This window comes from Lonchura striata, chromosome 1 (genome assembly GCF_050655825.1).
Source record: "Lonchura striata isolate lonStrDom1 chromosome 1, ASM5065582v1, whole genome shotgun sequence".
Lineage (NCBI taxonomy): Eukaryota > Metazoa > Chordata > Aves > Passeriformes > Estrildidae > Lonchura > Lonchura striata.
The window spans coordinates 9,887,542-9,910,920 of record NC_140703.1 but is presented as its reverse complement, the minus strand read 5'-3'; the positions used below and the strand labels follow the sequence as shown (position 1 = coordinate 9,910,920).

General features: G+C 40.9%; 1 protein-coding gene across 15 annotated transcripts in view; it reads right to left on the bottom strand.

Moving 5' to 3' along the window:
- Positions 1-23,379, bottom strand: part of NRIP1 (nuclear receptor interacting protein 1) — a 140,801-nt gene that overhangs the window by 30,996 nt on the left and 86,426 nt on the right. Inside the window, exon 3 of one of the 15 annotated variants that reach the window (XM_021532371.4) lies at positions 19,121-19,213. The exons of 13 other annotated variants lie outside the window; for them this stretch is intronic. The gene's annotated coding sequence lies outside the window, so the exon portion shown is untranslated. Of the gene's footprint in view, positions 1-430; positions 16,981-19,120; positions 19,214-23,379 lie in introns of those variants that run through there. One more of the 15 variants, XM_021532377.4, reaches the window with a different exon arrangement.

The window sequence follows — 23,379 nt, the reverse complement described above, 5'->3', positions numbered from 1 at the left end:
CAGATTAATAACTAGGAAAAAAAACAACACCTTTTCATTTAAAGAGGCAAACACATCCATGTTCAAGTATATTTCACATTAATCATCTCGCAAAAAGCTAAACCCAAACCCCCTTAAAACATTAATTAGAATTTTATCTGTGTAGGTACGTAGCAACTACTGACACTGATGTGAGGAACTGAATAGAACACAGAGAATTCAGTTAATCATCTCCTTACACTGCCATTGGCACATAAATTTGTCTCATTAGCAGGGGCTACTTAGTTCGCTGTAGTAAACAAAGCTGCCGATACGACAGCCTCGCACACTTCTCATTCATTCACATATTTTTCTTTCCTTAGACTTCTAGCATGTGCCATAGAAGCGCCGAATGTTAAACATTCCTGGAGTGTCACAATATGTAATACAATAAAACAGATTACAACCATACCTTTCTTTCACAGCAGTGGTGCCAAGCACAGGTACACTGTAGCAATCAATTTGTTCTGCAGACAGTAAGGCTTTCATAGAATACTAATGCAAAATCTCTTTTCTTTCTCCTTCGACTTGACTCCCCAATGCCTGGGTCCCGACCAATACAAGAAGGAGGGCAGAATGTCTTCTGCTGAGATAACCACAACTACTAATCAAGTATACGTGTACAAGGGCACAGGATTAAACCTCCACCGGGCTTGACTCGGGCACCGAGAGCAGCTCAACACATGCACAGCAAGGTCAGAATTAAACACACACACACGCACACACACACACACTCACGCGCATCTACTTGAGTGAACTAATTCATCACACTTTACCACTGACGGCTTTTTACCTCAGGGGAGTAAAATTACATCCCGGTGAAATGAGGCTCAGACACAACAGTTTCCCACAACAAATCGGATCTCTCGGAGAAGGGAACCGGGCTCGGAGGTGACTGCTCCTCTCCGGGTTTCTCAAACTCTGTGCACACCACGCCGTGTGTTTGTGCATGTGTGTGTGTGTGTGTGCACACCACCAGGCATTGGCTAAACCACAACCACAGCGGCAAAGTTCAAAAACAGGCACTAACTCCCTTCGAGAGAGGTCTCTTTCTGATTATTATCTTTACCTCTTAACATAATCAATCTATCAAGTCTAATTACTCCAGAAGAAAGCATTTTATTATTGTCTAACATAGCAAATGTCAAACAAGCTGTTCATTTACCTTGAAGTTTATTAGCATAGAAATGCAACATGAAGATGCTCTCAAAACATTGTCACTTGTATTCACAACATTTTTGAAAACCCACTTAGCAGGTTTTTATTGCCTGGCATAGTTGGATATACTGTTCTAGTTCTTAAAATAGGTAGGGCATTATCTTAACTGTATTGCCCTTGAGCTGATATAAGTAAGACTTTTTCTTTAAACATCCAATTTATATTTAACTTTTCTCTTTGGTTCTCTTTAAAGAAAGACTTTTCCCACTTTCCACTCAGCTGTACATATGGATACATGTGTTTTCATAGAGGTTCACATATGTACCGTTCAAGGAGTAAAAAGTGAAAAACTGAAATTTCAAAGCAGAGAATTTTTTTCCCCCCTTCAAGTTCTGCCCTGTCACGCATCCTTCCTGGCATTTTCCTTCCAGTATAACCAGATGTGCATTTCACCAAAACCATCAAGATGAACCCTAGAAATTATCATCAGCAGGGTTTTAACAACACTGCTGTTGCACATGATCCGAATCAAGAAGAAAACACTGCACAAATGCTCCCCAAAATAATGCCTGCCACTTTACCTAGGACAAATTAGCAAAGTATTTTTTTGAAATATCAGTGGCTTTGCAGAGACACCAGCAAAAAAGCGGCGTTAATCAATACCGATGAGTTTGTCCTTGACACACTGACCGTGTCATCGGGCTGTTGTCATGTGATATCATGTCATTTCCCCACCTGGCTCATGACCTTGTCCTTTAAATGACCCAAAGCTTCCCTCAAGTAGCAGGAGGCCCCTCCCCGCTGCCTCAGCAAGGTCGAACGGGTCAGCGTGTCCTCATCTATAATCCACCACCATTTGTCAGCAGGGAGGCTGGAGGAGGCAGGCTTGCTACAAGGGGAGAATGCCCAATTAGGCAGCTGTCACACAAAGCATAGGCTGCAAAATTATCCCCTGTCAAAAGAAAGAGCAGCTGCGGGTGCCAATTACAGCAACCTTTCAACCCTTTAGGTACTGGAAACTACACAGAAGTAAATGAAGTACAATTAGTGATAACAAATCGATGAATTAGGACAGTAAATTAGAAATTACTAGCAGGTGAGCTTAGGTCTCCCATAATATTAAGGGCACAGCACACCCCAAGCAAGGGCAGGAATATACAGATTTCACAGAGCACATCAGTTTTGTCTTATCCGTGCCTTGCTTGTGTGGAGCCTGTTTCCCTCTGTCCTTTTCTTCTCACAAGCCTCGCCTGAGCCAGATGGTGCAGGGAAGGGAAAAAAGAAGCAACCCAAAGAAGAAAGAAGTTGTAGCACCCTATCTTCCCTCTTTATCCTGGAAACTGCAATTTCCTCCTTTCTCAGGAGGTCCTCAGAGCCAGCACATCTCTTTCTAGTAAGCACACTCCATCTGACATTTACTGCACTGCAAGTTCCAGCTGAACAAAGTTTACCCTGGAAAAAAAACAACCCAACAAAACAGGAATAAAAACAACCAGAAAAAAATAAATCCCCCCAGTAAACTTCATGTCAGTTACTCTTGAAACACTTAAATCTGAATTAAGTGCTAGACTTTTGATGACAGGAGAAGACTAATTTCTGCACATTTCAGTTCGCAGACAAATCATGCAGTGACATCTCTGAGCATATACAGAGCCCAAACTCTGCAAGCAAAGTTTCTACTCCATCATTTTTCTTTTGCCTTTATCCCTTTAGTGAACAACTCACAAGTGTTTTCCAGCCCTCACTGTTTTATTAAGCAGACAAGCTAGAAAGTTACTGTGTGCTGGCACCAAAAGGCAGGTCCTACAGTCTACAGTAAATCCAGCTTCTCCTCTGGTGCATCAGGTCAATCCTTTTAACAGCAGAGCACTACCCGTAGATACCTGGGGCTCTGCATGCCCAAGGCAACCACAGAAGGGTGGTCATCTTACCAGCCCCTGGCATTTACAGAATAAGCAGCTTAAAAAAAAGAATAAGGCAAAGAAAAACAGGAGGATAGGATTAAAAGTATGAATAATTAAGATACAGCCAGATGAAACCATGGTTGAGACAGTGGTACCAACACATTTGTATTTAGGTGCTTTGACTCAAAGTGACAAGTAAATTTGAAGAACAAAATTCAAATGCATCTCCTCTTCCCAGACAGTTCACAGTCATTTCAAACTAAATGAAATTGCCATTTCTTGCCAATTCTCTTCTTTCATTTCTTATTCCCTAATCCCAAAATCCACCTTTAATATGGTCTTATGCCTTGCAACCATGCTGAGCACTGAGGACAGGAGTCCAGATTCCTCCCAGAGGCAGCTCTGAATAATACCTGTATTCTTGCACTGTATTTCATACATGTACTCACACATGCATACATATATTAATGCTAATACATCCATCAAAATATGAGACAGAGCAGAAATTAAACCACTGATCTCCAACAAGCAATTTCCTATAGCTATCTCTTGATGTCTAGACAGTGAGTACTCCACTGTTTAATAAGAAAAAAATCTTGCTGTCATAACTCTGATAAGAGACAGGATAATAAAACACTAACTATAAATAATGTTAAAAATGCTCATTTAACAGCAGTTGCAATAATGCTCATCCTGTTTGACATTTCCTTTTGAGTAGCATATGGAAACCGTAGAGTACTGAAAGAGTTAATGTGTTTAGAATTCAGTTTCCATCATACTTGGGTGACTATCTCTTTAAATAATTTAAATCCTCTCCATCAACTACAAAGCTGTTTTGAAGCCATTTAGCTTTGTTCTTTACATGTGTTCTAATTAAGAAATGACCTTGTCATCACACACACCAGAAATCCTGGATTATTTCCTGCAGCAAAAATCTACGACGCCAAAAAAAAAAAAAAAAAGACAAAAAGAAAAAAAAATATATATACTTCTTCCTTTAGTGAGGAACTGAGGAAGTTGTTGGTTAGCTGAATGCTGAAGCAGTTTCACCGCATAATTTTTGTGTGTGTGTTGTTGAATGTCACAGGGCGGGTTAGTGTGACCTTGAGCTGCATCAGCAGCACAGCAAGGGTCGAGATGCCTGCAGGCGCCCTTGTACTGGATTTGCAAGACAAAAACCTTCAAACTGGCTGAAGGACATCTTAAATCTCTTCAAAGGTTTTCCCGAACTAATCTGGGCTGCTCTTAGCCGGATCTGTGCCAGTGTGAGAGGCAAAATTAAAAACAAGGTCTTTGACAGGATGTTGTCTCCTCTTAACCCTTGCCGCGCAGGCGGCAGCGGCGCGGCCGTGCCGGGAAGGCGCCGAGGGAGGCTCGAACCCGCAGCGATCCTTTCGTAACCAAATTATGTAAGGCACCATTTCCTGCGAGCCTCCCCGCCGCTGGAAATGCCTTTTCCCCGGCACCCCGCGGGGAAATGCTCGCCCGATGCACGGCGGAGCTCAGCGCCTCCACAAATATCCCGGGAAAACAAGACTTCCAGGTGGAAGCACCAGCACCCATCACAGCATCTTGTGCATGAGGAGATGGGGAGGAGGAGGGTCGGGAATATGCAGAGGGTTGCTGTGGCAGGCATCAGGCATGTTTAATGAGAAGGAATTAAAAAGTGACCTCTTCTCGCCCTAACCTGTGATTTCCTTCTCGGTCATCCCGAGCCATGCGACGGGACTACCAAGAGTTGGAGAGCATGACTGTACACACAGGGGAAACAAAACAAATAAAGCAATTCCCAGCCTGCCTGGGACTGCTCATCATCCCACGGAGTGCCACAGAGGCAGAGATAACCTCTAGGAAAGTCCCTAGGAACACATGGTTACTCCATGAAACCACAAGTTTACCCAATGGATTTAGCAGCTTTATTCGAATACAGCTACGGGCACATTGAAGGGATGGATGCTTCCTTGCTTCCTTCAGAAGTGTATTTGCACACTGAATCGCCAACTCCACCTCCAGTAAAGTTTTGCCAAGTAGGAGAACGCTTAGTTTGAAAGCAACATGGATCCCCATATCCCAATGTGGAGAGAAAGGCATCACCATGTTCCCCCATCTGTTTGAGTGGTGGTATGTTAATGGTCAGATTAAACTGTCAATTTCTACAAGGGGGAAAAAATAAATACAAATGGGTTAAAATAACCTCCGCTTAATAAAAGGGAGCCAGCATCACACTTGAGAACTATCTTTTACTGTTTCAAGGATATGCACCAGGCAAGTCCTTGAGGAGAAAAAGGAGTCACTCGTACCAGCAGAGGGTGTTGTGATTCCTCTCTGCTCGCACACTGAAGGCTTAGTTTAGTCTGGTTTTGTACAGTCATTTTCTAGGCACTATGGTCTGGTACAAGGTAACAAAATGCATTTAAGTTTACTGAAGAAGGACACAGCTTCAGCAGTTATGTCACAACTGCTATAACACTACCCTTCACCTACCACTAAAATAGATTCACTCCCAAGAACCACAGCTCTTCTCACAAAACACCCTCCTCGTTAGAAGGCTTTAACAATTTTAAGCATTAGTTTTCAGTAACATCAGTGACGGTACCTTCTGCATCAGCAGAGGAGGAACTGCACCATAAAGATGCTTTTCCATAGGCCTAAGGTTTCCAAGGCATTTGTTACACCTGGACAGAAGGCCACGGTGTTCCCACAGCACCTGGTTGTCAGAAGAACCCCTGTGATTACCAAGAGCAGCTCTGCCACAGAGGCCACCACATCTCTTCCCCCAGGGAAGCAGGGGTGGCACACACCTGATGTGCCTTCTCCAAAACATCACGGACCCTGGCAAATGGAGGCTGCCCACACCCACACATGGGTTATTCTCTGATCTTCCTGCACAAAGGTGTTCTTTTTGCAGCCTTTCAGTGATGGGATGCCATACAGGCAGCCAACAGTGGCAGGGGATTTAAAAAAAGGAAAAAAAAAAAAAGTTTAGCCCTCAGTCTATTACACAATTATTGCAATACTGCATTCCATGCTGTGCTTCTTAGAAAGCTTCCCAGTTCACCCCAATTACCAGGAAGAGGGATTAGAAGAGACCAGTAGAAATAGCTCCCATGTTATATGTTAGCCTAGTTAGCCTAGTAGAAAACACTAAAATGAATTTTCATGGTATGGCCATGCAACATCTATGATTTCTTAAGATTCTCCAACATGTAACAAGAAAAAACTACATTACGGTTTTTCCAAACACCAAGTGTTGTGAAAACCCCCAAAACAAAAACAAAGAGCTCCTATTGCAATGTTCCAGCTGAGCAGGGTGACTCAAAGATGCAACAACAGCTTTCAAGTCACACAGTCGTTGCTGCCAAGTATGGGACACGTTGTGTGGCCCTGCCAAAACTAGAAGCCAAAAGCCAAAAATACAAATTAGCAGCTTTCTTCCTGGGCCACAACAGTTCAGTAGAAACTTTCCAAATCAGGCCATCCCTAGGAGGTTCAGACAGAAACATTGAGTGCAGTTACACAGCATGCCCACCCACCCAAACCACAGCCACTGTGACAATGTCACATCTGTGGAGATGGACAGTCACTTGTTTCTACCCATCCCATGAAAGTGATCTTTGTGGCTACAATTTCTCAGGCATGGCAAGCTGCAGAGAGTAAGGCTGTTCCTGGCCTGCTCCTACCACAGGGATACTCACAGGAGTACACACAAGCTCTATCCATGCAGGACAGGACGAGTATTTTACAGAGCACCCAAATACAGGTTTCCCACTCAATCTTAATTCTGCCATTTTCTAGCTGTTGATTCTGAATACACAACATTCATATTCTTTAAACCTAAGACTTATTTTGTACAGAGTGTACCTCAGTGCAGCAGAAAAAAAGAAGGGATAAAGATGGCAGAAGTTAATATAACGTATTCTATTTCCAGTTGGACACTATTCTTATATAAAAAATAACTGCTAAGGATGCTACTGACAAAACAATTCTCCTGGAACCATACACCCCATCGGCATTTGCAGAAACAGTTGAAAAATCATTTTGTGACTGACCATGTCTCCCAACATTTCTGGCCTAACTTGCCAGCAGCACCCAAAGAAGTCCCTGGTCTACCAGAAAAATGAAAATTAACACTACTATAAAACATTAGGTATATCTGCTTTGTAAGAAGCTTTATCACTAGTGTGTTAGTTTTAAGTATGCTCGATATAGCTGGCCTTCCTACACTACTATGCAATAAATGACTTATACTAGTATAAAATAAATTAATATTGTAATTATTACCTGACAGTAACAGGTAAAGGCAAAAAGTATATTAAAGTGATCAAATACTGTGATCCTTTCCATATTCTCAATTTGGAGAGCACCTACAGGAGGGCCACAAGGATGGCAAAGGGTCTGGAGGGGATGCCACATGGGGACTGCCTGAGAGCACAGGTCTGTTCAGCCTGGAGAAGAAGGGACTGAGGGGAGACCTCATTTTGGTCTTCAACATCCTCACAAGGGGAAGTGGAGAAGCAGGCATGGATCTCTTCCCTCTGGTGACCAGTGACAGGACCTGAGGGAATGGCCTGAGATTGTGACTGTGTCAGGGGAGGTTTAGGTTGGATGTCAGGAAAAGGTTTTTCACCCAGAGAGTGGCTGGGCACTGGACCAGGCTCCCCAGGGCAGTGGTCACAGCACTGAACCTGACAGAGCTCACGAAGCTTTTGGACAAGTCACATACAGAGCTGCATCCAGCTCTGGGCTCCCAGCACAGGAGGACATGGAGCTGCTGGAGCCAGGCCACAAGCGGCCACCAAGGTGATCAGAGGGATAGAACAGCTCTGCTCCAAGGAAGGACAGAGATAATTGGGATTGTTCAGCCTGGAACAGAGCAGGCTTTGGGGTGACCTAATTGTGGCCTTCCAGAACCTGAAGAGAGCCCACAGGAAAGATGGAGACTATATTACAAGGGTTTGGAGTGATGGACAAGATGGTATGGCTTCAAACTGACAGAAAATACATTTAGACAGAATAGTAGAAGAAATTCTTTACTGTTGAGGATCGTGAGGCACTGGAACAGATTTCCCTGAGAAGTTCTGAATACCACATCCCTAGATTGTTCAAGGCCAGGCTGGATAGGGGTCTGAGCAACCTGGTATATAGTGGAAGGTGTCCCTGACTCATGGCAAGGGGGTGGAACCAGATTATTTTTGGGGTCCCTTCCAGCTCAGGCTATGATCCTATGGTACAAGTAAAATAACCTTTTTCTGCTGAGATCTCAACTAACACACAGGCATCTTCCACAGCTTGCTAGTAAAGCCCAGTGTTTAATTTAGGTCTCCCACTGACTCTCAAATTCTCACCACAGCAATCTTCTGCAGATGTGTCAAAAACAGTAACTCCCAAACTTGGCACATCTTTTCAAAAAGTGGATCTCAAAAAAACAAGGCTGATGACACACCCAGACAGCACTATTCACTTTTGGGGTGTTCATTTCCTGCTTCAATCATCTCAGATACTGAGACAATTAAGGACATTATCAACACTTCATACTACATATACTTACAAATACATTTTATTCTAATATTTGTGTCCTGATTTTGACTTACATGAGCATTTGCAGAAGAATAAGGACTGTATCAGTGTTTAAGACTGTCTTTTGCTGAATCAGGACCCTGAACTTTAATGCAGGTTTTTCTCACTGCTGTGCCAGTTTATTTTATTCAGTACAAAGCCACCAACAACCTTTGAGTTCTTCTGCTCAAGGTCATTTTTAACATTCACAAGCACAGCTTTTTGGCTGTCTGCAGAGCACAGAATTTTTTTAAAGTGGATTTCAGAGCAAAGTGATGTCTGGAAACATCTTTAAATAGTGAAAAAACACCTTTAAAGTTGCCTTAGTCAGATTCCTGTTAATAATTCTACTTGGCTACCTTTAATACCATAGGTTCTAATTTCGTCTCCATCTCTGCACCCACCCATATCTGGAAGGTACAAACATGATATAAAATCAGTTTCAACTCCTGCAATCTCAATGTCTAAGCTACACCTCCCACTCTTAGCCTTTGAAGTCATCCAGTACACAGTCAAGTCCTTGAGCTCCTTCCCCTGTTCTGCCAGACACAACATTTTCTAAATTTGCACTTAAAAGGGGGGTAAGGGTGAGAAGCTACCTACATTCAAAAATAATTTGCAATATTTTTTAAAAATCCAGAAGTTTGTTTATATTATGTTTTATAAAGTTAAACACAGTTCCCTATTCCTCAGTCATCTTCTCTCATCCCCCCAGCTAACCTCCTTAAGCTTCTGTATCACTTCCTCCTTCTTATAATTAAGGATGTGGGATTGAAGGGGATAATATAAGGAAGCACTTATTTTATTTACAGTACAATCAGAAGTGTATTAAATCTTATTAGTATTTTATCAGCACCTGACTGATAAACATCACAAGCTTAGGAAACGAAGACTATAGCATGTTTTGGGGGTTTTGTTGGTTTTTTTAACATATATATCAGTCTCTGCATCATCACTGAAGGGCTACATTGCCAAAGTTCACCTTCAAATACTCTTGTTTAAATACTCTTTTTTTTTTGTCTGTGCAAATCTCAGTACAAAGTACGAAGCAGCATACTGATTACAGAAAATACAGCTAGCCATGAAAATTTAAAAGATGGAAGTGTTTGGCAAGCAGGCATGTTTTGTATACACTGAACTTCCACGTGTGTGCATCTACATTAGACATGCACACTTCATCCTGATACTCCAGGCCACTGAGAAGAGAAGCTGACAACCAGAGAAGCCCAACAGGAAAGTGAATTACACTTGTAGGGTTCCAGCAATGATCACACTGTAATGCTGTTTCCATGTGTCCAGTAAAATAGCTGAAGCCAACAGCAGTCAGCAGCGATTCCTGGTTACGTGTATTTATGCACTCAGCTGCCAACAGCACTTGCTTCTCCAAAACAGGCTTCATTAATTCCTAGGTTGTGCAGTGGCTCAGACTCCCTGTCTCTCCAGCTAGCAAGGGTGTCAGAAACCCACCCACCACAAGTGTTCTCTTGCTATTTTGTTATTTCACCTTACAACAGTCTCAATTTAGAATTACAGGTCTTTTGTATTATACTCAAGCCAGAGATTCCCACTTTACTGCACACATCTAAATTTGCAATGTATTAGGCTTTTTTTTTTAGCCTTAGAAATCCAAATGGTTATGAATCTCTAATACCTTTGCAAGATTCAGACCTCTTGACTACTTCTTAGCACAGAACACGAAAGTGGTATCAAATCTCACATTAAAGTTAATAGAAACTTAAGTAGAGGAAAGTGAGATTTATCCTGTTCCTAGTCAAGCCATAAGTTTAAGTAAGGACCATTTCTTCATTTACTTAGGAACCAATAGTTTTAAAATACGTAACAATGGAAATAACAAAAAGTAATGGAAGAAAGCTCCTAGGCAATTATCCTGGAACTGCTCTCCCTTTCTCAGAAACACTAGATGGATCCTTTTAGAAACAAAGCCTCTGATCTGTCTTGTAGCAAACATAACCCCTCGGTCCAAACACAACGCCTCTATAAAACAAATACACAACAGCTCCATACTCTCAGCAATTTTTCTAACTACAGCAGGTCTTGCCAAACTACTGGCTTAGGAAAGCAGAGAGCAGACTAAAATGGTTCTGCTTTTTCAGAAGACACATTAGGTTTCTATTTAGTGCATGCCACAAAATGTAAGTCCAGTTTCTCAAGGTGTGCAATGGTTCATTCAAGTTTGTCTAATTCTTAGTCTTTTTCCAATATTACCGCTGTTACCACCACCCTCAGGCTGGCTGATTTAAAGAATCAGAAATATGAAGCTTTCACAACTTTTTTAAATGCACCCAGAGATTTCAAAACATTTACAAAAGCCCTGTCACTTTTCAATTATTTTCATTTACAGATGACTAACGGTATGTCTGTTCCAAATACAGACATAAAACACATTCTTCAAGAGGCATGGATCTACATAAAAACACAGATTTGCCAAATTAAAATATTGGGAGAACTATTTACCTCAAACAAAAACAAAAAGCAACTTAAGATTAATTTGTCAGCTTTCCAAATGTTCATGAACATCACAAAAATTGTTTGAGTTATTAGAAATGAATATAATCATAAAAAAACAGCATTATTCCACTGTTCCATCTTTCCTGACATACAAGTGAAGCACCTGAGAAACCATGGATAAGAAGAAATCCAGCATTGGGAGAAGGCAAACTGAGTACTAATTGGAAAAAGATGAAGATGGAACGTTACGACTCTAAATATAACTTACATATTTTATAAAAGAGATGTATAGATAAATATCAAATGTCCTCCTAGAGGTTGTCTTAACTTTCTATGGTTAATGGATCAGCCATAATAGGAAGAGAATTGACAAAACTCTAAACCTTTCCTCCTTGCTATGTTTGTGTTGGTACTAACAAACATCAAACAAGGCATCAACAACAAATTACTGTCCACAGAAAAAAATTAAATTACCCATTTAATTTGCTCACAAGAGCAAAATAAACATTTTAGTACTCTCCAAAAGCATAAAGTGACCAACAAAAACAACTGTACATACGGTTCACCTACACAGATGGCTCCATGTTGTGTATCCCCCCCATCACCCAAAGGATCTCCCATGCTCATGAGGCAGCCTTCTCCTCTCATCTGTCACACTGACAATTGGCACCCAAAGAACAGAAAATAAATGCATATGGGAAGAACCTCACAGAAAATTTCCTTCCCTTAATTCTCTTATGTATGAAGTCCACAGCAGGAACATTTTGGCTGTAGAATATTCATGCTCACTACCACCTGACATCAAGGTTCATTTCTCTGTGAAAGAGTCTCCAAAGGATAATAAAGTAAAAGCCTGAACACTTGCAAGAAGCATATAATAATGCAGAGAAGCAGTAAAGATAACTCCTGCCCTAAGCAAAGGGAATAAATAGATAATCGAGGAAAAGAAACTGCTAAGACCTTTCAAAAGCCTGCTACTTAAGAACACAGGAACAGCCTGGTCTTTCAACATAACAACCATCAACATCTAACATATGTCTTTCAAGGCAAGCTGGAGTCATACAAATTCATATAAACCTTTTTTTTTTTTTTGCAATCCAGATCCAATCCACTGCAACAACTCATCTGGCCAGCTGCCCACTCCTTACTGTCCTCCCCAATGGCTAATTAGATCTAGGAAGGAAGCAGGAAAGGGCTCAGGGAATTACCCTCACATCTGATTTCCCACTGCTATGCTTCATAAGGGCCTGCAGCCTCTTCTCTATCAAAAAACACGGCAGAAGTTACCACGTGTAGTGATGGTGCTTGTGTATCTCCATATGCCTGTTAATAAATATGACTTTTGCTCCATGTCTGCTAGCACTACCAGCCCAGTGTCAGGACAACTGTGTGTTGCCCACACGTTTGTTACAACACACCATGTGCACACCCTACCCCAGTTATTCACACCTCTACACACACTGTCATCTGCAGTCCTGACCCTCTGCCACTAATGCGGCTCCCTGGAAAAGCTGGACTCTAGTTCTCCAAACCAACATGTTTTACAGCAAACCAGGCAAGAACTGGGGTGAGTTTCTTCCAAAACAGGTCCAGCTCACGGAGGAAGGCTCTCCATGCTCCCTGAGTAACATTTAGCTCTAAGCTGAGAGTGACTGCTAGCTGCCACCACAGCTCCAACAGGGCATGCATACTAATGCTCTTGGACTGCTGCCATATCATGCATATATGCTTTATTACAGCTCATCTCCTTAACGTGCAAGACATTTGTCTTCAATTCTTTCAAAATGAGAAATAAAAAAAAAAATCCCGATACTGTAGACCTGGTTTTAGTGCTGTTCAGACCATTTCAACTGGGTCACTGCAAGCTCTTCAAGCAGATGTTTCTTTGTCACCACATATAAGTACGAGCATCAAGTTATTATTGCCGTATTAACTAACTTTTCTGGATTGTAAGGGCTAGAATTCTTAAACAGTGAACTCTAGTCACAGTTTTTCCATTTATCAGCAGAAAATTTAAACACTAAAAATACAGCAAGAGTAAGTTAATCTCATGAATCAACCGACCAGCCTCAAAACTAGTCAGTCATGAGCAGCGGGGACAACAGACAGGTGATGGGAATAACCCAAAATTTGCCAATTTGAGTCCACAAATTCAAAGGCAGATCAATGACCATGACTGACATAAGAATAAGTAGATCTCAGAGACACCAACCAAGCACCCTACGAAATACAAATCTCTTCCCATTCCTTAGATACACCATGAGATCAAGGAGTGCAACTGAGAAGCAGCATCAATTCAACAGTAATGAAGGCTCACTGATATGTGCTCTTTTGAACAAATGTACTGGACTAGAATTTACTATTTAAAATATTATATTATTTAAAGTAGTGAAACCCTTTGGCAGTATGGCTTTATTTTAAAGATAAATTGTATGAAATGTCCTGCAAAACACATGACCTATCCTAGAAACTTGAGAATTAGTGGTATGGAAGAAGAAAACAAACAAAACCAGAGTTGAAATAAATGCATGCTTCAATTAACTTGCCCCATTATTCATAAAAATTCATGAACCAACATGAAGACAGAATTTGCTAGTTTTTCATAACGATAAAGAACCTTCTCTGTTCCTGCTCTCTCCATGCCCAGTTTGTTGCCAAAAAATGTATAGCATCACCACAATCTCTTTTAAAAAAAAATAGAGTTTAACAAGCAATGATTACAACTTGCTGAACTCAATAATATTCCTGTAAAATATGTCCCTTTCGTCAGATGTAAGACGTCTTAACTCTAGTTCTGTGGATGTAAACAAAAACACTGAGTAGACAGTCTTCTACCCTGAAAATAGGATCCATTTAAGAAAGAAAGTGTTCTTGGCAGTTGTTCCCTTGAGAGGGAAGCTATGCCAGATGGTGAAGCTGCTTCCCATGGAGGCTGGCAGGTAACAGGTGAGCCCTGGGATCTGCTGGTCCCCCCTCCAGAGCAGCCACTAGTACAGCTGAGCACCTGGGCTACTCCTTTCTCTCATAACAGCCAAAGAGAACAGCAGAAACCAAGCTGCAGGTTTACAGTCTGCCATCAGGTTTTGTCACACAAAACAAAACTTTTGCAATGGGCACACAAAGTTGCAAAACCCCCGAAGAAACTCAAGACTTTTGCCATGACAAACTCGGCTTTTCATCACCAAATTTTTCTTTCCCCCCCTCAAGTTTACAGAAAAGAACACTTACTCTAGAAGAAGGTAACAAGGGGAGTATATTTTAAATAATCCACACTACACTAAAAAAAAGAAGGGGGGGGATGGATACAGCTGTTGAGGGCAAACAGGAAAACTTATTTGTTCTCCTTTAAGGTCTAAAGGAAGAAATGTCAACAAAACAAAAAAAAGGGTGAGAGTGACCTCAGATGTTTGTGATGAAGATGTTAAAGGATCCAGATTGAATTCTCATCAAGAAAGAAGACATTCTGAAATAACAGATTTTCAAAGCACTGATTGAAAACACATTAAATAGATCAGTCCTGCAGAAGTACCAAATGCTAAGGGTGGCAGAATGAATTACTGCAGGTGGTGGCTGAAACAGCGTGCTTATACAAGTTCAAGGAAAACCAAAATTAGTTTCTAAATTAATGATGGAGCAGCAGCTTCAAATACAGTCACTTTGCTTTTTGTTCACACAAGGTAAATCTTATTATTGCATGCCATCATTTTAGTGCACCTTCTAGGTCTTTAATATTGTACACCATTTGCCTTTTTTAATAAAGTAGGTTGTACATCCATTTCATTAAGATGTAACAGTGATTAATCTCAAGTAGGAAACACTGACACCATACCAAACGTGCAGCACTCATAATGTGTCAGACCGGTGCTTCCAAAAATCATATTTGATATGGATTCAGACCACCCCAGACCTTAGATATGAGTAAAAGGCATTCTGAAAAGGATGAGCCTTGGTACCACAGCTCCCCCAGGCTGAATCCCACATACCAGCCAAGGCTTGACACCTTTCCCACCTCATTTTCCCTCCCTGTGTTACACAAGAGGAATCATTACACAGTCCAAGGCTGTGAGACTATTTCAGCATTATTCTGTGCCTGCACAACAACATTAACACAGACATCCAGGGCTACACTGAGCTTGGGCACTCTCAGAAGTTTCCTAATGTCTCAAAACATTTGATGCTGCTTCTATCATTTTCAAGACTTGACTGAAGAGTAAATGTCTTTGAATGTGCCATGAAAGAGACAGGAAGGATATACAGCAAAGTAAACACTGCTTAGGCATAAGGCGTAAATAAAGAACAAAAAATTTAAAAATAAACAAAAAAACACACCAAAAAGCACCCAACCCAGATTTAAAAAGAAAAGGGCAAGGATTCAGAAAAAAACAACCAAAAAAACCCAACCCAGATAAAAAAGAATTAAGAGAACACATCATCCCAAACAAATAAAATTAGCAATGATACAATGAAAAGCAAAGAGATTAAGAACTAAAAAAGTATATCAACCAGATACTTTTGGTCAGCTATGTTACATCATTTCCTACGTTTAATCAGCATGCATGCACTTACCCAAATATTGTATCTTAATCCACATCAGCTTGGTTTTGCTACTCAGCTCCAGGTGACATCCTTGTCCTTCCCAGAACTGAGAGACTTTGCTAGGGTTTGGTCATACAGCCTGCCTCATAACCCTGTGCACTTTTTAGATCAACAGAAGCACAATCTCTCGGACCTCCCAAACCTCCCCAGTAGCATCTTCTTCAAGCCCTTCCAAGTCAGTGCCTGGGTCACTCACAGCCCCAGTACAAGAGCAATTCCTCAATGGCTGAAGATCAGAAAACACACATGGGGACGGGGAGAAAACTTGTGGAGGGCTGGGGAGCATGAAACAGGAAAAAAAAATACTGGAAGAATAAAAGGAGGGAAGAAGGAAAGTGGTACTTCCAAATATGAAGTGCCAATTAGGGAAAAAAAAAGTGAGAACCATCTCTTTAAAAATGTAACATTAGGCTTTAAAATGCATTAAAGGTAGAATCAGCCTTACTAGTGAATTAGCTATAGCTTTGCTGGGTATGAATTCAGCTGCTACTATTGCCTGAGCTTTCTCCGCCCCCAGCCCTCCCCCAATCACTGTTTCATTGTGAAAGAATTTAATTATTATTTTCATTACCAGATGCATACATTATAAAATGAGCCTGCACAGAGACAATGAGCACTTTAAGAAAATAGGTGCAATAATGAGAATATGTTTACATTTTTCTGCAATAAAAATGAAGACATTCTCAACAAGGCTACTTTTTAAAATATACTTGAATAAAACAATTCATAATAACACTAAATGTGACACTTGTCCTTTTCTTAAAAAAGGATTAGTCCAGTGCCTTAAATTTTAATACAACTTAAAATCAAATTAAAATTAGGGTAATGAGAATAAATCTCTTCTGTATCAAAACTTCCCACAAAATTTAACTTTAACACATTTCACAATGATGAAATAGTAAAGCTATTCTTTTTTGTTCTTAAAAAATTTAAAAAAAAATCTTTTCCAGAGACATCATGTATATTGCATACCCAGGGAAAGAATACTGCACCTACCATATAATATGCTGGTATTCTAAATAAACCACCAAAAAAATCAAGAGAAAAAAACCCCAGAGTTCTCCAACTAAATACAGATACACGTGTCTATTTATTTGGGAGTTTTGCAGCATAAACAAAAATCTCAAGCCCATGAAGCAATAAAAACACATTTGTATGGATATAACAGAAACAACACAGTGGTAACATCTGCATATTACTTACAGTCCAAAACTACTGACTTAGTAACAAAAAAACCTGGGTTCTTGTGCTTTATGTGACCCTATTCACCAACACAGGGCAACACCCAGGAACCAGGTTCAATAAATCATTTGCTGCCCATGGCCCACCAAGCACGCACGGGGTGATGTACAGGTGAGCACCAGGGCTGTCAGCAGCACAGACCCCTGCTCTCAGCACCAGTGTCCCCACGGAGCTCACGGTGTAGCCGGCTGTCACACCCGCACACGCTCACCTGTAAATCACTCACTGCCACAGGGACACTCCATCAACCACTGCTCCCAGCTCCTGGAAGTGTGCCCCTGCTCCAGAGCTGCCCACGTGCGCTCAGGTCCCACCAGGACTGTGCCTCCAGAGCTGGGATCCACCCCGGTGTCCGTGGGTACCAACACCAGAGGAGCAGGGAGTCACCAGGGTTGGTGACTGCCCACACAGAGATGGCACAAGGGCCATGCCCTCGCAGTGCCTCAGCAGGAATTGCTGGCCCGACCTGGGCAGACCTCTGGAGGCCCCGGAATGCCAACTTCCATTTTGGAAAGGTGTTGAGTCTTTTACTCAGGTAGGATGGAGGGCATCTGACACTTAACCACAAGCCATAATAACAGAGCAACCTTCTCTTCCCATTCTTAGATGTGGATGCCAAGCCAGGATTCACTTGACCAAATGAAGATGTTTACAGTGTAGGTGTCTGTATCTGAACAGGTCATGTTTGCCTCCCTGGGAAGAACTCAGCTCTTGGACTGAACTCCTCCTACAGAACATGTCAAAAGGAGGTCAAATGAATCACATCCTACAAGTGCCTGCTTCTGCTCCTCACCTGACAGGAGTTCTTCAGGATTCCTGTTTCTCTTTGCTGGATACATTTAGGGCTTTCCCTCCACTCCACTCAAGAGTTAGACCTTAATAAAACAGGTGAGACAAAATCCACACTGTCCTAACATCAGCTTAATCCTCCCAGGTTAGAAATGAGTAACAAAGCACTGTTTCTATAAGTTCCCAGCATTTCCCTCTCAATACAGTGGGTGCCTGATCCCGGGTAACACCAGTCCTTCACACAACTGCTTTCAGTTACATGACTCAAATTAATGTGTTTATTTCAACATTAATTGTCACTTTGTACTTATTCCTTCAGTACCTTTCCTCTCAGATGTCACAAGAATTGCTTGATTCTGGGTAGCAACTTTTTCTCATTAGAACGGAAACTTCCTTTTTGTTGCCAGTCTTCAAAGAACATTTTATCAAAATATCTCTCTCTTTAGGTGTACCTATATATTTTCTTCTACCTTATTTCCTCAAGTTCTCAAATCCTAAACCTTTTTCCCTTTGTCCTATACTTAAAAATATTACCCAGTATCTACTGAAAACAGCAAATCTTAATTTGACTTTGAAACAAGCTACCTGCTCAGGTTTATCACCTCCATTATCTCTTACTTATGCTTGTAGAGTCCTCATTTTTACTAGACAGACAAGAACTATAGCAATTAGTATTCTCAGGTTTCCTAATTCTACTTTTGATTTATTTCCTTGCCTTTCCCAGAAACAAATAACTTTTTTTTTTCCTTACTTCTAACATTTAATTCCTCTTCTTTCTCCTCCTAAACCATATTCCCAAAGCACTCCAGAATCCAGACTGACAAGAAAAGGGTTAAAATATGTTCAGGAAAGGGAGGTAACTAATTTTTTTTTCTATGCTGTCCAAAGCAAACATGGCAAGCTGAACTCCCTCATTCTGTAGAGCCAAGCAGTGTCTCACCTGAGCAAAAAGAGACATGATATTGATGTACTGTTAGAAATTGGTTCCACACTGAACTAACAAGTCTTAGTTGCTTTAGGTGAAATTTATCTCCCCTCTTCCTTCCTCACATCCTTTATAACCAGTCATCTCGGTTGGCTGTTGAGCATTTGCCAACAAACCCTCAGACATCCCACAGTGGTTGTAGAACAGAGCCTTTCCAGGCCAAAGTTGGGACTGTATTTATATTCCAACAGTTTGTCACTCCAGCTTTGGCATGCAGTTGCCATGTAGCACTCCAGACAAAATCCCTCCTCCTCAAAACTGCTTTTGATCCTGAACATTTTGGTCCAACAACTAAACAATGAACGACACAGCTACAAAAATTCACCAAACACCTTTCCCTGGGCCAAAGTGGGCCCTATCAGCACAGCCTGTTCAGCTGTGAAACCTGGAGATGGTGATTTACCTTAAAGCATTTAGTGATGGCTTTAGTGGTTTGACAAATCTCTCCCAGCAGGAAGGAAACTTTCCATGCCTGGCTGTAGAGTCTTTCACAAAGCTGAAAGAAAATAGCACTTATCTAAATTTAACTTGTCACACTTTTAAACTGGTCTGTGTGAGGAAACGTCTTTTGCTTTCATTTCATGCAAAACATTCAATTAAATTCTCTCAGGAAGAAAGCCCTTCCATACTAAGGCATGCATGCTATTTTTTCTTTCACATATATTCATTCCACTTATCTTCCCACATGGCTCAAGTGGAAAAATCTTGGTGCAGTGATTATAAACTCACATTAACCTGCTTTTCTTCCGGGGCAAAGGAGAACAGGAGATGCCCTGAGCCATCCCTCATCTCCATAGGCAAAGAAATAAGATCGGCCTGGCGCAGAGCCTGCCCAGCCAGCCGACTCCACCAGCCCAGGTTGGGAGCACATTCCACAGGCAGAAGTACTTCTCGAAGAACTTCCTGCCAATGGCTACTTGACATTAAAAACTAGGATGATCTAGGTCAAGTATCCCAGTTGACATTAATTGCTATGTTGGATAAAAAAAAAAAAAAAAAAAAAAAAAAAAAAAAAAAAAAGCAGGCAGCCTCTTAGCCGGAGCTCAAGTCACATTAGGCTCGAAAGTAAGCAAGGCCAAAACCTTGAAATGTACCCAGGAGCCAGAAGGAAGCCAGGCAGCTGTTGAAGAACTGCCCGAGCGTGTTCCTGCCGCTCCTGCCCCGGGGAGCGCTGACCAAGGGCCGGCGATTCCGCGGCTCCACACGGAGGTCACAGAGTCACAGGCAGCCCCTGGGACATGCCACCTCCCGAGGACATTTCTCTGTGTCCTCACGCAGAAGGTTGGGGGCCTGCTGGCTGTACCTACCTCAGAAAACCAGCGAGTTACAAAACGCTTACATAAAAGGACAGGTGAAATGTTCCAGAGGCTGGTAAACTATAGTAGCACCTGCCTTTACTGCTTTATCTCTGTTTGCTGCTTCTTTTATCTCTACATACTCTGAAGGTAAAGAATGTGCCATTTCCAACTGCAAAGGAAAGATTACCTGGAAAAGCAAGTCATCTTTTGACTGACCAGAGTACAAGACCAGGTGACTCAGTTACTCAGAAAACCCAATGCCAAAGAGGTCAGATTGTCAAAGGAGGAACAACTGCTACCATGTGAAGGGTATGTCCTTCCACATATTCCAGTTATTTCTGAAAATATCTTGCAGCAGATGACACAATTTTCAGGTACCTAATGTGTTCATGACAAGAAGAAACAACTCCATGAACCTTTTCAATTCTTATAGCTGAAAAAGAAAGCAGCTATGGGCTCATCTTACTTCTCCACACACCTTGAACAATGCATCCATTTATACAATGGGCAGAAAAGGAACAAATTAATTTTTAAAGAGAAAAAGATGAAAATATATAGCTGTGCTCCATAACTCATAGCAGGCTTCCAAATTGTAATCAATATTTTCTTTTGCATTTAAGAACTGCTGAATCTTAATGATTTTTAGATGTCCAAGTGCCAGAAATAATAATTTTATTATAGATAACTGTATGTGATTAGAGTCTGACTGTAGTTTTTGAAGTTCTCTGCAAAGCCAATATGGGTTAAGTTCCCATTTGTATTGTTATAAAATTCCTTTACAGTACTGTAATACAATACTCAAGTAGCAGACTCTTAGCTAATATTTAGCATAAAACCTGATAACCCCATATAGACCCAAACACAGCTGGAAAACCTAAAGACTACAGCAAGTTCAACAGTATTTGTATTACTTTATTCAAAAGTTTAAAAATACAGGTGTCAAAATAACTCCTCAAAGCAGGAACAGTATTTGGGAAAAAGAACTTATCAGTCAATGGAACTATTCAACAGTTACAGCACGTGCAATACTATGGATAATTGACAGCTTATACAGTCCAATGACAATATAAAAAGGCTTTATTTCCCCCATGTACAAGCTCTTTGGCTGGTAAAGATAACTAGCACTTTGTCCAAAATTTTACAAACAACAGACTGGGGCTAAGTACAAAGCTATGTCAAGGATAATTTCCTAAAACCCTAGCCAGTGCCACTCAAAAATAAATAATCAAAATCAAATTAACAACAACAACACAACGCAAATATAAAACATACAATCTAAAACATTTACTTAAGAAGTTGGGGTGTTTTTTCTACTTTACAGATCAGCAGGGCATAAAACATTTAAATATTATGACAATCAAAATTAACCCTAAAAATACTTGTAGGAAGAAGTGCATAACACTTCTCCATGTATGCCAACAGGAAGCAAAACAGTCTGCTTGTATTAATGGGAGAAAGTCTGCTGACCCTCCCAGCAACTATGGACAAGATCAGATCTCTCCCATGCCCATTTGGACATTAGGAAAAGGTGGTTCACTGAGAGGACAGTCAGTGGAACAGGCTCCCCAGGGAAGTGGTCACGGCACAAGGCTGTCAGAGTTCAAGGAACCTCTGGATGACAGTCTCAGTCATGTGGTTTAGTGTTAGGTAGTCCTGCAAGGAGTGGCACTCACTCAACAATCTTTATGGATCCCTTCCAAATCAGGACATTTCATGACTTTATACACATATTTTTAGTCATCAAAAAGTTGATTACCTATTAAGAGTTTTCAAAAGGCTTTTTTGATCTGGAAATATCCAAAGGTGCTTTTTCTACCCCTTCATTCACAGAACGATGTCAATACTTTGAGATAGGTCTCCTGAGGTCTTCAGAGCAAAGCTCTTGAATACCAGGGGCTACCTACAGAAATTCCTAATGTCCTAATGCAGACACCTGATCAGCTGCACAGATTAAAGATGGAAATGAGTGGTCTTCATAAATTCTTTTTTGTTGGTTTTGTTTGTTTAAATTAGTTCCGATTACCAGATGCATTCAGAAGTTACTGTAGCAATATTAGCCTTTTCATCCAATACTAGGCTAAAATAGTCATTTATTAACCCTGGCAGAGTTGAATTTTACAATGAAAGGATGTAAAACAGATGAGTCAGGACTTGTGTTTTAATAAAATTTCCTTTAGCAAAACTGGAGCAGAGTATCTCATAAACCTGATTCAGAAACATCCTCTACTTAAATACCTGATTATGTGTTTTCTTTACTTTGGAGAAGTGCCAAAAAAAAAAAAAAAAAAAAAAGGAAAAGAAAGACAAAATAAAGGGGGGGGGGAACACCCAAAAAACTTTGAACATTGACACAGTCTCTCAGAAGGAAACAGTCACCATTTTTTTCAGAGAATCACCTAACGTATGTTACTCATTTTATTTATTAACTTTTACTTAACCCAACTCTTGCTGCTGTTCTCGATTATCTGCAAAGAGGCTCAAGCGAGCCTACTGAGGAGGGAGGCAGAAATAAAGTATATAAAAAACCCTCACTTTCAGTCTCCTGCTTTCCTTTACTTCCACTTGTGCTCTCATCCAAAGCCTTCCTTAGACATCCTCCAGCTCTCCCACCTCTGATCAGTAACACCATTCCCTTTTCTCATCCTGCAGTGGGCTCAGGAAATGAAGATGGCACAAACATTTATGCTTTTAATATGACAAATAACTGTATGTCTTTAAAACTGCTCCCACAGGGGCAATACCACAACCCAAGCTTGTACCAGTGAAGTGGCAGAAAACTGAGCTGCAATATCAATCTGTGTATTTTGTCTTTATCTGTAAGGAGTCATTCTTGCTATGCTGTTGTATTTCCATATCAAATTAAGTGAATATGCCCAAGCTTTCCCTCACATGTGCAATGCCAGTCTTTGTACATGCAAAATCTCTCATTATTTGACAGCTGTTTAAAATGAAAATTCTTTACTGGGTGCTAGACCACTGCCACTACTAACACTGAATCCCGACTGCATCATTCATTCACACAGGTAGCAGAGCTTCTGCCTCCACATGATGAGCTCAAGTTAGAGAGGTACTTTAATTTCTCAGACTAAAGCACAGATGCCTTCTAATTTCCAAGTCTAGCAAGAAGAGAAATAAACATAAAAACCAAAAGAAGGGATATTTGCTCTATTTGTTTCTGAATATAGACTATCTGGTGAGAGGGTTACCTGTTGTCACACCAAGCCTTAGTTTTGTCCCTGTCTGCTCCACAGGCTAATTTCATACAATGCACTGCCACAAAGATGTCACCCTTCCTGCCAGTCCTATGCAATCTTTTTCCAGTGTTCTATCATTAAATAATGGCTCCATGCAACTAAAACCAGGT